This window comes from Mirounga leonina, unplaced genomic scaffold (genome assembly GCF_011800145.1).
Source record: "Mirounga leonina isolate KUSES-001 unplaced genomic scaffold, KU_Mleo_1.0 Mir_173, whole genome shotgun sequence".
Lineage (NCBI taxonomy): Eukaryota > Metazoa > Chordata > Mammalia > Carnivora > Phocidae > Mirounga > Mirounga leonina.
Window position 1 is genome coordinate 49,735,847 of NW_023270447.1, and position 17,335 is coordinate 49,753,181.

At 41.3% G+C, this 17,335-nt stretch overlaps 1 long non-coding RNA gene across 1 annotated transcript in view; it reads left to right on the top strand.

The window, feature by feature from the left end:
• The window catches only part of LOC118019369, a 130,832-nt gene extending 120,236 nt beyond the window's left edge, over window positions 1-10,596 (top strand). The window contains exons 2-3 of the long non-coding RNA XR_004681669.1: window positions 9,857-9,935; window positions 10,555-10,596. This is a non-coding gene — a long non-coding RNA (uncharacterized LOC118019369). The remainder of the gene's footprint in view (window positions 1-9,856; window positions 9,936-10,554) is intronic.
• Window positions 10,597-17,335: the final 6,739 nt, after the last annotated feature.

The following is a 17,335-nucleotide window of genomic DNA, read 5'->3' on the forward strand; positions in this document are numbered from 1 at the left end:
GAACCATAGAGCACACTGGGGCATTGTTAGCAGGTTCAGGAAGATCATGGAAGGTTTGTGGAGGGGCTGGAGCTAATGAGCTTGATTCCTGAGATGTTTTCCTTTCAAGTGGACACCAATTTCTCCCTCATGGCCTAGTTCACAGATGATTCAACTTTTTTGTTAATATATGGAGAAAAATTTATTGGAAATGTACTTAGCAGTTTGGAAGAAGAGCACATGGTCCTCTTTTTTGCTACATTGTGGCTTGACCCTGTGGCTGGCTGTTCACAAATGCCCTTTTGAGTCAGCTAAGAACAGCCACTGTCAGTCCTCAGCTACAGGACAGCGGTCCTAGTCCAAGGTCCACAGCTATGGAATTCACTATCAGAGCAAAATTAAATGAATCCAAACCTCTGTTTAGGATGCCCTGGCATATTTCTTGCTTTTGGGGAGAGGGGGTGGAGGGAAGCCCATTAACAGCTCTATCAAGGAAAAAATAAAGTCTTTTTTCTTAAGTCTCCCCTAGAGCTATTTCATCCAGAAATCTGGGACCTCCACAGGAGTATAAATCTGTAACAGCAGTCTTTTTAAGACTCTTATTTAATCAGAACCATCCTCCCACAATGCAAGGGGCACCAGCTCTATCAGTCAACATCCCAGCTAGAAACAGATGACACTCTCCAACTGAATGATTTGAGGATAGTTTTCAAAAAGAACTATTCATGATGGTAAAGTCATGGATTAGGGAAATAAGGGATGTTGGAGTACCCTGGGGCTAGTAACAGGAACTGATTACAGGCTTATGCTAGGAAACTTAAGGAGAGGAGGTAGTTGTCAGAACCCAGAGAGAATCATCGTAGTAGAGGATACTTGACAAGACCTGTGGCCTTCGAATCAGGGACGCAGCCAACCTGAGGTGATCTGCTATGTAAATAGTCTAGAGAAAATAGTCTAGAGAATAAATATCTAATCTCACCTTTCTGTCTTCTGCTGTCCTGTCTTCCTTTGGCTGAACCCAAGGAAGCCATTGATCATGAGAGCTTGTTGATGGGTTCCTAAGGCCAGTGTTCAGGAGCACAGAGCAGGTTGGAGAATGGTGGAGTATAAATATGGTAGTCCAATTGGAAGAAATTTGGTAATGTCCACCACATTTGCCCTTCAACACCTTCTCCTGTCTTTGTGCAGGCAAAAGATTGATGTCCTCAACATAGATGACACAAAAATCCCATCCAATACCATAACATCACATGGGGGTCTCAGTTTGATGAAATTCCCATCTGAAGCCTGAAGGTTCTTAAGGAGAGGTTGTGGGTGGAAATGAGGGGTAGATAAGAAAAATTTTAATTAAAGAAAACAAGCAGATATAACCTCAGCTTTCATTTAACTGTCATGTGGCCTGTGTTGATAATTATAGCTGCCTTCTTCTAACATTTGCATTTCCATTACTCACTGCCAATCCCCCAGCTGGATAGCATTCTTTATCTGTTGAAGTAACCCAAATATTTATTCTTATGAGATCTAAGTCCTAGAAAATCCTGTTTTGGGTTGCCCCTAGTTTTCCATTGAACAGAACTGTTGGAGAATAAGAAATGCCCTAATGAGTCCCCTCAGTGATAGACACAGTGCCATTTACCACCACTGTGTAATAGCATCTCAATTTCCCTCTGGTAATTGGACTCAGATATCCTTGCTGGAGCAGTGATATCCTTCTTTGACTATTAGTTCAGTAGCATGAGGAGCCCAAAAAATATGAGGAAGTAAGAGTCTCAGTACTGTCTCATTCAACAGTAATAGAACTTTACTGTGGCGAAAGTATTTCTCTCTTACGGCGGTAGTAACCCCAAACCTAGTGAGCCCAAGGTGATGGTTTAGCAAGCAAAAATTTCTCCATAGGATGTTGTCTCCCACCTAGTGTCAAAAGTGAGCACTTATTGGGGTGCCTGGGTGGTGCAGTCGGTTGGGTGTCCGACTCTTGGTTTTGGCTCAGGTCGTGATCTCAGGGTCATGGGGATGGAGCCTGGGATGGAGCCCAGGACTGAGCCTGGCGTCGAGCTGCCTTGAGCCTCAAGCCTCGAGCCTCCTGTAGGGCTCCGGGCTGCCTGCACGGAGTCTGCTTGTCCTTCTCCCTCCCCCTCAGCCTCTCCCCTTGCTCGTTCTCATGCATGTGTGTGCACATGTTCTCTCTTTCTCTCTCTCTCTCTCTTTCTCTCAAATAAATAAAATCTTAAAAAGAGTGAGCCCTTATTAGGCCATTCCATCACTCTCTAAAGCCAATTTATGAATAATGGGACGCATGGTAAGACCAGTGAAGTCTTTGAGTGGAAACCCACTGTCATACTTCCTTTGTTATAAAATGTTTTCACTAATTGGAAGCAATGATATGTAGGACATTATAGCAATGGATAAGGTATTCTGTAAGGCCACAAAGGGTAGAGCTCTCTTAAGGGTGCAGGTGGGGGAGGAAAATCTTTATCTGGAAATTTTGTTGATTCTTGTTAGAATAAATACTGCTGCCTTCATGATGAAATGGGGTCAGAGTAATCAACCTGCTACTGGATAACCAGTTGATCCCCCAGAAATAGTGCAGTATCAGGAGCTCAGCAATGGCTTCTGCTGTTACCAGACTGGGTTTAGAGTCAGTCAAGACATTTTTGTATCTAGAGATAATACACACTCTAAAAATATTGCTCTCCTGGTGAAAAGCTAAAAAAACACCATGGAATTAAAATAATAGCAAATTCAAATGAATCCACAGGTGAAGCACAGCAAGGTTTATAGGACTTATTATTTCTTCGCATGTTTTCTTAGCATCAACTATGTGCTCGGTGCTGTCTGTAGAGCAAGGGATACAGAAGTGAAAACTGTCAGTTCTAGGACCTAAAATATCAAAAGTTTCTTTTTTTTTCAAGATTTTTTAAGTTTATTATTTATTTGACAGAGAGAGAGCTATAGTACAAGCAGGGGGAGCAGCAGAGGGAGAGGGGGAAGCAGGCTCCCCACTGAGCAAGGAGCCTGATGCGGGGCTCGATCCCAGGACCCTGGGATCATGACCTGAGCCGAAGGCAGACGTTTAACCAACTGAGCCACCCAGGCATACCTCAAGAGTTTCTAAAATATGGTAGTTGCCATAAATGAAACATGTGCAAAGTGTTGTAAGAAAGAAATTGATTATTCCCGATGGGGTAAGGGAAGACTTTAGCCAAGGATCTGAATGTTGAACAATGGCAAGGTGGTCTAGAAGAAGATAAGGAAAAGTGTGGTATTTCAGGAAAAGGGAAGAGCTTTTGCAGTGTCGCTGAGGCATAAGCATGGGATACCTCCCATTCTGATAACTCTAAAACTTTCAGTTAGCTTGTGCCATTGGGTCATATAACTATACAGAAAGTAGTTGGAGAAGTATAGCTAGGCTTAGGAAGGTCTTGATGATGGAAGGTCTAAATTGTGGGAGACCTTGCAAACTGGGAAGCAGTTCTGCCTCTACCCAGAAGCAGGAGGGCGTAGAAGCGTTTAAAGCAAAGCAGTAACATTATCAATAGTGTATGTTAGAAAAAAAAAAGGAAAGAAAGCACACCTGTAGAGGGATAATGGTAGAGGGCTCAGAGGAGCTTAATCCAAGGGAAGGAAGCAATGATGCTGACCTGATTAGAGTATTCACAAGGTTTTTGTAAAAGGGGTGTAACAGAAGCAAGAGATACTTGGGAGGTGATATCCTTATGACTTGGAAACAGATGGGATGAAAGGTTGTGAAAAAAAGGCAGGTTATTTATTTATTTATTTTTACTGAGGTGTAACTGACACACAATGTTACATTAGTTTTAGGTGTACAACATAGTGATTCCACAGCTCTGTACGTTACACTCTGCGCAACGCAAGTGTAACTACCACGTCACTACGTAACACTATTGTGATACCACTGACTCTGTTCCCTGTGCTGTACCTTTCATCCCTGTGACTTATTCATTCCATAACTGGAAGCCTGTGCCTCCTACTCTCCTCACCGACTTTGCAAAAAGGGCAGACTCTTAAATGTCTCCTATAATTAGAACTTAAATGGCTGGTTGAGTGATGATACCATTTACGTAAGAGACAGGAAATAAAAGAGAAGAAATAGGTTTTATGGGGAAAATAAATTTAATTCAAAAAAGCAGAATTGATTGAATTCCTATATGAGATGGAAATAATGTCTTGTGTAGTTTGGGTTAGTATTTTTCTTAAAGGACTTTGAAGTAGAGGTATGTGTCTGGAATATAGAATCAAGTTCAGAATAGAAACAGTAGATTATAAAGTAAGAGCATTTTAATGGTGGGTAAAATGATGAACGAGGATGAAATCTTTCAGTAACAGTGTGCAGAGTGGAGAATCATTGTGTCCCCCTCTATCCTCTAAGCTCCATAGGACAGCAAATTCCGGGTTACCTAGAATAATGCTTGGTACAAAGAAAATACTCAAAAGTATTTCTTAGATGAGGAGTGAGAAAGGAATAAACTGACCAAAAATGAAATGTATGAACTATAGAGAACATCAATATTTAAGCAGAGAGCAGGGGAAGCAGTGAGAAGCTCTGGGAAAGACTGACGAAAGAGATGGAAAGACAGAACAAAACAGAAACAGGAATAGTGCTGTAAAAGTCACAGTCCAAGTAGGACAGTGGAAAGAAAGGAATGGCTAAGAGGATCAAATGCTGCCCAGATGTCAAATAAGGTGAAGGCAGGAATATGCACAGTGGAATTGGTGATCAGGAGAGAGGAAGAAGAGCCAGCTTGCAGTGGATTTAGAAGTGAATGGGAAATGAGAAAATTGAGCCAAAGAAAGAAAGTTCTTAAGAAAACTAGATGAGAAAGAAAGAAAAAAAAAATTAGATAAACGACAAAAGAAGATTCAGGAGTAGGATTTAATTTTTCATTATTCTTTTGTTGGTCCTCATCTTTAAAAAAATATGATTTATTTTGGATGAATGAAACTGATCAGGGTTCTGTGCTACAGGAAGAAGAGAAAAGCTGAATCTCAAAGAGGAGGTGATTGATGGCGCAAGGTTTCAGGAGAGACTTGACCAGACACTGGAGGAAATGGTTATAATTTTACCACTTTAACAGCAGCTGGAAGGACCCTCTCAGTCTCCTTTATTTTGGATTTTGGAAAGACCTGGCTTGAGATTCCTCTTGTCTTTTCAGACTTTTCCATGGGCTTCAGTGCCCGGTTTCCATCAGCTGCTGCAGCTCAGGATATATCCTGGCTGGAGTGGGGAAGGAAGGAAGTTGAGGAAGACTTTGGTGAGAGGGATCCAGCATCTGCTCGTATCCGGGAGCTGACTCACACACTCAGCATCTCCCCACACCCGGCTTGTTGTGCTTGGGTTTTGCGCTTTCCTGTGGAGTCCTTTTTATTATTCCCTCTGAATCAGAGCGTGTTGGGAAATATAAACCCAGAATCATGACAAACTTGTCCATGTGGGAAAGAAAAGATGTCGCTGCAGTTTTAGGGGAGCATCTGGGTAGCAGTTACAGCAGAGAAAGAGCAGGAGGGCTGCATTATGATGAAAACTTCTTTTTTCTTTCTTCTTTTTTCATTACACAAATGTTCTTTGGTCTAAGGTGGAAATTCAGAGATGAAAAAGTCAAGTTCCCTGTCCTCAAGAAATTGTTGGTATAATTAGATTGAGATGTAAAAATATGGTCCACCAAGAACCAAGACCCCCTGGGGAGGAAGCCAATTAGCAGGTGGGTTCTCACCCCAGTTTGAGAACTGAGGACCCCAGGACAAATTATAAGAGAAGTCTGTTTAGGGAAAGGAAGTTTGAGCATGCATAGAATGAGGTGACTGATTCTTCTCCAGTAGCTGAAATAAAAAGAATAGAAGAAAGCAAAAAGCAGAAGTGAGAAAGACTCTTACCTCTTCATTAAATACTTATGGGCCTCCTAGTATGAGGTGGGGGGGCATGGGTGAAAAGCCCTGCAGTGTTGTGTTTCTTGGGGGGGCGGTGATATCTCCCTTGTGCAAACTCAGAAAATTACACAGGGTCTGGTCCACTGATCCTCAGCCTGGGATCCCTAGACCTCTAGAAGTCCAAGAAGGGAGTTGTGATGGATCCGTGGGTTATTTTAAATGTCTAACCTGAACTGAAGGTATTTCAGTATGACCGAGTATGGAGGGGAGCGTGGGAGTGGCTGCTGTCAGACTTGAAAAGTGGCCATTCCCTCTCTGGTCAGAACAGAATGCTTTCAGTTCTCCCTGAAGTCACATGCTGGGTGTGTGTGACACGCATTAGATTCCTTGTGCCTTCTCTCCTTCCTCTACTAGGTAATTCTGAGTCCTTTAAGAGTGGGGCAGGTGCCGTGTCATTGGGCCCAGGCAGGGTTACGTTTCTCTTCTATATCTCACACCATCTTGTGTTTTCCCTGTCAAAACCTTGATCACTCCCAATGTATTAGAACTGTTTCCATTGGTGTTCCCACAAGACTGTGAGACCCTCCAGCACTGGAATTATCTGTGACTCATGCCCCAAACTCCAGCATCCAGTGTGATGTCCCACCTAACATAATGCCTGGCTCATGGGAGGTGCTTTATAAACATGTGTTAAATGAAGTTTTACAGCCAGAGAAAGAGCAAGAGTGCCTCATTCTGCCTAAAAATTTTACTTCTGCCTTTTTCCTTTCTTCCAGTTTCCTTTCGCCTGCTGTAGAAGAATCAGCCACCTCATACTTTGTGCACTCCAACTTCCTTTCCCTGCACAAATTTCTCCTTGAATTTTCTCTTAGAACCCTTAGTTCTCAGAGCTGGGGGACCATATAACTCACCCTGCAAAATACCTTCCTCTTCAGGGGTACTTGGCCTGACATTGCATCGGGCAATGGAAAGAGTCCCAGCCAGGGGTCCCAAGAAGTACTTTCTGGATTTGACTCTGTCACTGATTCATCTGTGGCCTCTACCACTTACTTACCCTCTTTGAGCCTTACCTCCTTTGTAAAAGGAGTGAGAGGGAGTTGGAGACCAGGTGGGAAGTAGCATAGTGTAGGGAAACAGACAAGAACCATGTGGAATCACATATATCTGGGGTTAGATCCCAGCTACACCACATGTCCTCTTTGTCAGGTAACTTTCCTGAATCAATGCCTCCTTGTGTGAAAAGTGAATGAGGATGCACAGCTCTTCAAGCCATTGTGAGAAGATGTGGGCAAGTGTAAAAAGTGCCTGTCATATGGTAGCTAATGAATAAATCATATTCAGCTTCTCCACTTCTAGGGGTCTTCCCATTTTCATATTCTAGATTTATATCTCTACACAACCAATCTCAGTCAACACTCTCTGACTTACCTCATACAGTTATGCAAATACTTTATCCCTATCCTTTTGTCATTCATTCATTCATTCATTCAAAAATACTTATTCCATTTAAGAAACAAAACAGATGAACATGGAGGGAAAAAAAGAGAGACAAACCAGGAAACAGACTCTTAACTATAGAGAACAAACTGAGGGTTGCTGGAGGGGAGGTGGGTGGGGATGGGTGAAATAGGTGATGGGGATTAAGGAGGGTACTTGTGATGAGCACCAGGTGTTGTATGTAAGTGATTCAAATTCTACACCTGAAACTAATATTACACTGTATGTTAACTAATGAATTTAAATAAAAACTTGGAGAAAAAAAGATAAAAATTCTTACTCCATTTGTTCATTCAATATTTCAATAACTTGGAAAAATCCTACCTCTCTCTCTGAGTGTTGGCTAAAGGATTCTAGAGTAGTGGTCCTCAAAGTTTTTGGTCTCAAGAACCCATTACACTCTTGAAAATTATCAAGGAACCCAAGGCACTTTTGTTTATGTGGGATATATCTGTCGAGATTAGAAATTAGAACTGAGAAATTATGACAGTATTTGTTAATTTATTTTAAAATGACAATAATAAATTCATTCCATGTTTATAGAAATGACGTTTTTATGAAGAATAATTATATTTTCTAAAATAAAAATAATTAGTCAAAAGGGTGGCATTGTTTTATGTTTTTTCAAATTTGATTAATATCTCATTTAATAGAAGACAGCTGAATTCTCACATCTGTTCTGCAGTCAGAATTTGTGCATTGTATTGTTTTGTTGAAGTCTGTGCAGAAAACCCAGCCTCACACAGATATGTAGCTGAGTACAGGAATCATTTTAATAACCTTTTCAGACAATCATGAATGTTCTTTGATACTACACCAAAACTTGGCAAGTGGTAATTTCTTAAAGCTTGGTTACAGTGTGAAATCTGAAACCATATCAATGAGCTTTTCACATTCTCCTGCACTGAAATCCACTGGTCTATCTTTCCTTCGAATGGATTTTTTTTGCCCACACATAATTTTATAACATCTTGTACTGGTCATATGGAAAATATCAGTTCACTGAATTATGCAGATCTTCAGAATGTTGACTCATTTCATTATACAATATAAAAAAAATCACATTCCTTATTATCACCACCGATCTCTTCAGAGAAGTGTGTGTTAGAATGTTGTCAAGCTCAAGATGACAGATACAAATTTTCCAAAATTTAAATTCTTGCTTGAAAGCTTGAATTTAATCATTGACAACAAATGCCATGATTTGTTTTTCTTGAAGTGGTGGGCTCTTTTCATTCAATTTTAAGAAAATGTATGACATACACCCAAGTCTAAATAACCATAGTTTGTCACTCTCTCTTACAAGTAATAAAAATATTTTTTACTGCTCTCTCTTAAAACATTTTCAAGTGAAATTGGCTTTTATTTTTATTTTTGTTTTTTAACTGTGAGTGCACAGTGTTAAAGAATGTAATTACTAATACAGTTTGGTGCTGCTGCCTTGACTGGTGCTAAAGCATCTCTGACTCCTGCACCATCAGTCAACAGGGTCAGCACAAACGTCAACACGGTGAAAAAAAGCAATACTCTTTTCTGTTATTATGAAAACAGGTTTTACCTCACAGACCCCCTGAAAGAATCTTGTGTATTCCCAGGGCCCATAGACCACATTTGGGAAACATTGCTAATTTTTTTGTTTTAAAAGGTGAGATAGCCTCAAATGTAGACTAGACATCAAGTGTAATTTGAAAGCATTTCTCATTTTTCTTTGACAATGACCATGGCTTCTTTTCCAGATGACATCTGCCTAGTATGTAATTGGTGACTACATCCAAGTAAACATGTGGAAAATGAGAGCAAATGGGTGTGTGGACTCAGAGGGAATTGCTTATTTGGGGGATGATGGGAGAGCACAGTTCTGGAAGGAGTTCAGTTCTATGAGTGTATGTTTCTCGTCTTCAAAAGATTACCACATACATGCTGTCATACAATTTATAATGTGCCTGAGGGAGGTAGCTTAATGTAGAGAAGGAACATGGGCTTTGCATTTAGCCAGCTTGGATTCCAATACCAGCTCTGTTGCTACTGTCTGTGTGATCTCTACCAGTTGACTTTACCTTGCTAAGCTTTGATTGTCTTATCTGTAAAATGAAGCTACAGTGCTTAGAATAATATGATGGTAGGCATTTAAAGGATGGGACATTGGGTAGATGGCTCTGATGTGCCACACTGATTACCCCCTCCCCCTGCCCCCAGCTTCAGGAATGTACTTCTTACTGCAGGGAGTGCTACTGAAGACAGCCCTCTGTCTCAGTCTTCCGTGGTGATGAAAAAAAAACCTGCTTTGCCCAATGTCACACACCCTCTCAAGGGGCAGCCTGCTTCCAATGATTGATCAGTAGCCTGGCCACCTCGTCTCAACTTGGTACAGCTCTGAAAGGCCATCTCAGCTCCATAACTCCTCATGGGGTCAGCTGAGGTCTTTGTTGGACTGTACCAGAGCTTAACTTCTTGCGCTGTGCCAACCCTGTGTCCCTCTCCTTCCATTCCACAGGTGCCATCCAGAGTCTCCTGAATAATGTCCTGTATGCTAATCTTCAATTCAGAGTCTGGTGTCTGGTGAATCCAACCTGGTACAGATGTTCTATTAATATTATAATTATTATTCATAATCCTCCCACTCCCTGTGATGGTGTGTGGGCTCTGGTAGCTGGGGGTGCTTTGTGTGCTGATCCCTGGTGGTTGTAAGAGGAGGGCTTTGAGGCTGGAAACAGGAGAGGGCTGAATGAATCTCCATTAATCAGGAGGGGGGTCAATATAGTTTGTGGGGAGGAAGAAATGGAGTTGTAATGGGAGGAGAGATGGGGAAGCTGGCAGAGAACAAGACAAGAAGAACCCCCTCTGGAAGAAGAGTACAAGGAGCCCTGGGGGTTTGGACATGTCTGATGAGGACTTTTATTTAATAAAGATTCTGGAACCACCAAGTTAGGGTACAAGTCCCTGCTCTGACATTTACTCCGTCTTTGAGCAAGTTATTTTACACTTTTATGCCTAATTTTTCTCATGTGTAAAGTAAGACTAGAAGTTACTTCAAAGAGTTGTTTTGAAGATTCAATGAACTCATTAGAAATAAGAAGATGAGAAACAAATTTTTTCCATATATTTATCACTATACAATGGGAAATCAGAGAAGCATATAAAATTATAGTAATAATGATGTAGATGGACATAAGTTCTGTAATTTTGTTCAAGACAGAGTTCCTAAGACTGTGTGGGAGGAAGAGTGAAGTCTTTGCAGAAGAAGTAACATCTGAGAGATTATAGAATAAGTAGGAGCTTGCCAGGGAAGACAATATGGAAGGACAGACAGGATAACACCTGCAAAGGCTCAGAGATGTGAGTACTGGAAACCATGGGGATTTCTAATGTTATTGATTTGCTCTGATGGAAAGCTACAACCTGCAGGTGGAAGTAAGTGGTTGGAGATGACATGGAGAACTGGGCAGCACCCAACCAGCTCTGCTGGATCCTGAACGTCAGCTGGGAATTCATCCTGTGGGTGCTAAGTAGCAGCTATATTAACACAATTACTAACATATTTGAGCAAGGATGTTTACTAAAACATTGTTTGTAACAGCCAAAGTGTAAGCACAAACTTAGTATGTGTAAGTGTGGGGTTGATTACATTTAATTATGGTAATTTAATAGAATACTATGTGATCATGAGAAAGAATGAAGCAGACATGGGACAGTCTCCACTTCCTACTTATAGAAGAAAAAAGGAAGGTAAAGAGCATAGCACATAGTGTCCCTTCACTTGTGTAAACACATGTTATGCATGAACTGTCTTTGGCAGAATACTCAGAAACTGGTAACAGTAATTGCCTTTGGAGGGGGGGAACATGCTGACTGATGGTCTGGAGTGGAAGGATATTGTGGAATAAATGCTTGTGTCCCCCCGCAAAGTTCTTATGTTGAAGTTCTAACCCCCAATGTGGCTATATTTAGAAATGGGACCTCTAAGGAAGAAATTAAGGTCCTTATCCAATAGGATTAGTGTCCTTATAAGAAGACACCAGAGAGCGCTCTCTTTCTCTCTCCACATAAGCACCAAGAAAAAGCTATGTGAGGACATAATGAGAAGGTGGCCATCTACAAGCCAGGGGGAGAGCTCTACCAGAAACTGAATTGGCAGGAACCTTGTTATTAGACTTCTAAGACTGTGAAACAATAAATTTCTTTGTTTAAATCACCTAATCTGTGGTATCTTGTTATGGCAGCCCTAGCAGACTAATAGGAAGAGAGACTTAATTTGATTTTTTAAAATTTTTATTTAATTTATTTTAGAGAGATAGAGAGAGAGAGAGAGAGAATGTGGGCAGGGGGAGGGGCAGAGGGAGAGGGAGAGAATCCCAAGCAGACCCCATGCTGAGTGCAGAGTCTGACTCAGGGCTCAATCCCACGACCTTGAGATCATGACCCAAGCAGAAACCAAGAGTCAGATGCTCAATCGACTGAGCCACCCAGGCGCCCTGAGAGACTTACTTTTAATTGTAATTTTTCCCTTTACATTATAGATAACTTGTTAAAATTATTTGTGTCCCCAAGCTTCACGAGCTTATGAAAGAGCCACTAAATTGAGGGAGTTGGAAACAGCTACCCTTTCCTTCATGAGCATTTCAGAGGTCCCAGCTCTCTTCCTTCAGGGCTCTTCCTTTTCCCTGACCGTGGGCTAGCGTCATGTCCTCTCCAGAATACTGCTATTGCAGACATCTCTCTGCTGCCTAGAAGACTCCAGAAGTAGATGCTGCTGTTCCTTCAGAATTTGATCTTGGGCATCAGTGTTACCCCCTTTGCCTTAGCTTTGTGTCACGTTGGCCTGGCTGGTACAAGAATAGCCACAAAGCACAGTAAAGAATGTATTGATTTCAGAGTTAGCCAAGCGCATGATTGAGACCTTGGCTCTGAACCTTATTAATGGACCTGCCATAGCCATCTATGAAACTTCTCTGAGCCTCTGTTTCTTCAGTTGAAAAAAGAGAGATCCATTATGAAGATTAGCAATGAGGGGCGCCTGGGTGGCTCAGTCGTTAAGCGTCTGCCTTCGACTCAGGTCATGATCCCAGAGTCCTGGGATCGAGCCCCGCATCAGGCTCTCTGCTCTGCGGGAAGCCTGCTTCTCCCTCTCCCACTCCCCCTGCTTGTGTTCCCTCTCACGCTGTGTCTCTCTCTATCAAATAAATAAATAAAATCTTAAAAAAAAAAAAAAGATTAGCAATGAAACACAGAGAGTGCCTGGCACCTAGTAGACGCCCAATGTGGCAGCTATTATTACAAATGACAGTGTTATTTTTCTCGCCTCTTTTATAGCTCTTGAAAGTGACTTTGCCAACACAACACACACCATTGTCCATTCTCTCCCTGATTAGTAGGATTGCTTCTCTGTATCAGGCCTATAACTTCTTACTCTTCCTGTTTTGTTATGGCCTCTAATTTGGAGGAACTTGGGATACGTTTTCTCTGGGCTGGTTGGAGGACATTTGTATGGCAGTGCCAGTAGCCACAGATAACCACGCATACTCCTTTTTGCTGACCTTAACCGCCAGACACTGTGATTTTCTTTTAACTTACGGTTATTTCCTGGTCAGCCTACAGCTTGAGAGCAACCTTTGAATGAACTACCTTTGAGAAGTTAATACTCAGTAACTGAAAGAAGCATATTCCACAATTTCTTTTACCTGTCTCTCAGGCAGTTAGTTTAATGAAATGAGAAGAACATTGGCTTTGAGGTCAAACATTCCTGTGTTGATCTTGATTTTGTCTCTGCTAGTTGGGTGAACTTGGACAAGTTACTCATCCGGTTTTGTCATCTGTCCAATGGAGGTAATTCCTGTCTCACGGAGTGGTTGAGAAAACTCAATGAATTATGAAATGTCAAGTTACTGACACAATGCCTAGTATGTCTTATAGAACCAGTAGATATTAGTTCCACTTTTATCTTCCTGCAAACAAGACAATTGTTGGCCTTCAGAGGTGTGCAAGAGCACCTAAGTCAGCATGGGGATTGAAGTTGGTCTCCTTCACCTCCAAATTAAAATTAAATTGAGTGCAGATTCTTAAGTGTACCCAATTCAGACTACAGAGAGCCACAGCCCACTTGAAGTGATAAACAGTAGGCTTTGGAGTCATTTTGTGAATCGTTTTTAGCAATTTTACAAGAGTATTTGTTATGAAATTCTAAACACGAATTATATGCACATCTTTAATATTATCCATTCGCCCTGCTTCTTTGATGATTTAGGGATATTTTGTTTTGTATTGACATATTTTTCTAAACTATCCCAAATTCATGGTGGAAAGAGTAGGAGTGTAGAACACATAAACAAAACAATGAAATGAAGTACAATAAATGAAACAGCCAAAGAAAGGATTTATCCAGGGCAACTTTTTGTCTCAGTGTGTGTCTTGCATCTTAATTAGCCTGAAAGCTTTGAGAGAAACATGCCATTTTAATGACCAAACACTACTTGGCCTTTCTTTCTTTTTTTTTCCTACCCGCAAAGAAAACATCTAAAGAACAAAACTTTCTGATATGGAACAAATTCTTATTTTTCTCTGGCACATCACTTATGGGCTTGTCAAAGGCAGAGGAAGAAAGGCTTGCTGAGGGTCATGGGAGCGTGTGGTGTTTGAGAGGCACCTGGCATCCCTGGCTCCGTCTCCTACTGGGGCACAGAGCTATGCGGAGGGCTGGACGTTTTCAATCACACACTCGCTCTGTCTGTAGCATTAACCCTAGGAGCCTTCTCCACTCTTCCCATAACATTTGGTGTGTATCTCCTTCCCCAACCCTGGGCTGATAGAACAAACTAGTAGAATCAGTTGACACAATCTCTATCAGAAGCAACCGGGCTCCTCTCATCCAGAGCCAACAACACAACACACAAGATGGCTGAACTCCAAGGTCACTGCACATTAACAGACGAGAGGGGAATTATCAGTGGAGAAATACAATCAAGCCATGTGGATGGGTGACAAGAAGTCCTTTGGCCAGAGGAACAGATTGCATACCAGCCCTGCCTGGCTCACCGCCCCGAAGAAATACATAGCAATCCACATTCGGGGAAAATTCCATGAAATAGCAGAGCAGAAACCTCCTGAAGCCAATGGCAACACACTCCAAGAAAAACATCCAATGAATCAAACCCCAAACAACGCAGACCTCAGAAACGTAAATAAAAATTAACTGAAAAAGGAAACCTTCAGAGTCTTGGGAAGGAACACAACAGATTAAGTGACCACAAAACACTAAAACACCAACTAGTTATTTACCCACTGCTTTGTGGTAAATACAAGGCCCATAGTCTCCAGGAGGTTATTTCTGGGCGCCAATGACTTAGCACATAGGCCAGCAAAGAGCATGGACTTTATTTTCCTCCCCAGGGCAAGTGGCATTTATAATGGGCCTGAGAACCAGAAGGAAGTTCCTTTGAACCTCTTAGTCGTATAGCTATTTATAAGGATGGAGAGGAGGGAAGGGTGGGAAAAGCACTGGGGTTAAAGTCAGAAGCCTTGGGTTTGTGTGCCCTGCCCCTTACTAACCCTGCTATCCTGGGCAAGCTACTAAACCACGCCGAGTTTCGGTCTCCTCATTTGGAGAAATGAATGGATAATAATAAGAATTTTTCCCTCACAGGGTTGATTTGAATATTAAAAGAAAAAAACAGATGTAAAGAGCACGTCGTGCATTTCTTTAGGATCATAGGAGAATTAGCATTTACCTACTTTGGGTGAATTTCTATTTCTGAGATGTCCCCCTCTGAGCATCTATTTCAACCAATTTGGTTAAAATCTATAACCATTCACTTCCTTTAAAAGGTTATAGAATATAGATTAAGCTTTTCTTGATGACTTAGAACCAAAGTTATGAACACCTGCTATTGTTCTTAGTAGTAGTGCAGTTCTATGTGTTTGTTTTTGATTTTCTCTCTTTCTGGAAGGTGACACATAGCCTCAGCCACTGACCTGTCTTAATAGCTTCTACCTCTACTCTGCTTATCTATTTCTAATTTAGTAAAAACCAGATAACCAAGCTTGTTAAAAATGAGTGCTAACTAGGAATCAGTGAGTCTCTCTTTAGAATCTTAGTATAAAATATGTGGTGTTCATGCCGGGACTTTGAAAACACCACAGTGGAGCTCAAAGATCTTTTTCTGGCTTGAGATTAGAGAGTGGCAGATATCAGACAAGTTGACCTCAGGGTGAACATGTGGGGCCTGAGTTAGGAATACTTTGGATGGATTTGGTCTGCTCCCATCTCTCTCATATTTTGATGTAACTACCAGTGCACTCATGCTCATTTTATAGTCAGTGAAGAGTGAAGGCTGAATCAGAAGGATTAACGTGAGGGACAAGGAAGTGTCTTGAGGACCTGTGGGGCATTCCTGGGGGTCGACCTGTTCATATAATATCTTAGACTATTTTGACTAAGTTAAACTCCCTGTTTAGATCCAGAATCATTCAATTCAGCAAAACTAGCTATTGGATTGATTTCTTCTGTGGATTGACTCACTGTTTTATTAATTTTCCCCAAATAAACGTTTAGCACCACAACCTTTCACCATGGTGAAATCATGATGGAATCACAGAACTATCATACTAGAGGAAACCTTCCGGGTCACATAGCCTGCTGGTTTCCAAATGCTACTCTGAAGACCCATGTTGGTCCTGACAAATTTTCACCAGTCTGTGGAAAGATGAGAAAAAAAAATGAGGACAACAGGACAATACAACCATTTTTTTACAAAGTTAATTCATCCCATTTAAAGTGCTGTTTGTATTCTGAAATTTTGCTCTTCCTTTCTGGTGTCCTTTATCCGTTCATCTGAAATGTTTATAATGGTAAGTGGCAGTTATCTGAAAAATACCTATTAATCAAATCTGCTGTGTTATGCTTCTGGTCTGTGGGTGTTTTGTTTGGTTGTTTGATGGATAGATTTCAAAAGTGTGAGAACTTCAGATCTATGCCAGCTCCTTCATTTTCAGATGAGGGAACAGAGTCTCAGAAAATTCACACAACTGAAATTCACACAACTGGGAATTTGGAAAGCTAAGATGAGAGCCTAGGCTTGCTGCTCTCTCTTCTCCATGGCTGTGTCCTTCCTGAAGAGGAAGGGAGTGGAGAAAAGGGAGCTTCTATTTCTTGAGCACACCAGTGTGCCTGGCACAGTGCTGATGCTTCACGTGTGTTCTTTCCTTCATTCTTCTAACCCTAAAAGAAGTTAAAATTGACTGCACATTATAGCTGAAGAAAGCCAAGTTTGGAGATGTGAGCCAACTTGACTCAGAATCCATCAAGCCATATTCCCACCTACTTCTGTGTCATCCAACAAACATTTGAGTGTCTTCCCTGTACGAGGTAAGTCCAATGCTAATGCAGTTGAAAGATCTTAGCAAATTATAAAGTGATAAATAAATATCCAGTAATTTTTTACTATTCCTCTCAAACAATCCTGTGAGGCTGGTCATCATCCTCTCCATTTTACTGATGAGAAACAAGTGAAGAGCATGTAACCATTGCTGAGCTGAGGTTGGCCTCTGTGCCCTACACTCACTGTGTTAGGGATATCTTTTTCTGGAGAAGAAACATGGTGCACCAGAAAAACTTTAGTCGGCAAAGGATCATGAGCCAATCAGCCACGACTGTTGCTTTGAAAAGGCAGGAGCAAAAGAAGAGTTGATGGAGATTCCAGGCACGAAAGGGTCGTAAGTTCTGGGCTTTCCAATACTAAGCCATTCTCCTCCAGATGATTTTAATAATCTCCAGCACATGTGTTCTAACCCCTTGATGCTGTACAATATGTGTAACCAAATAAAAGATCTTTCCAGATTCGGAGATTTACTGTTTGTGATGGGAAAAAGCCAACCAGATGACATCATTTATATTCCAAATATGAGCTGCTGCCAAGGCTGGTGATGTTAAGCTGGAGAAATTGATCCTCAACATTATTCTGTGAAGGAAAAAAGAAAAAAG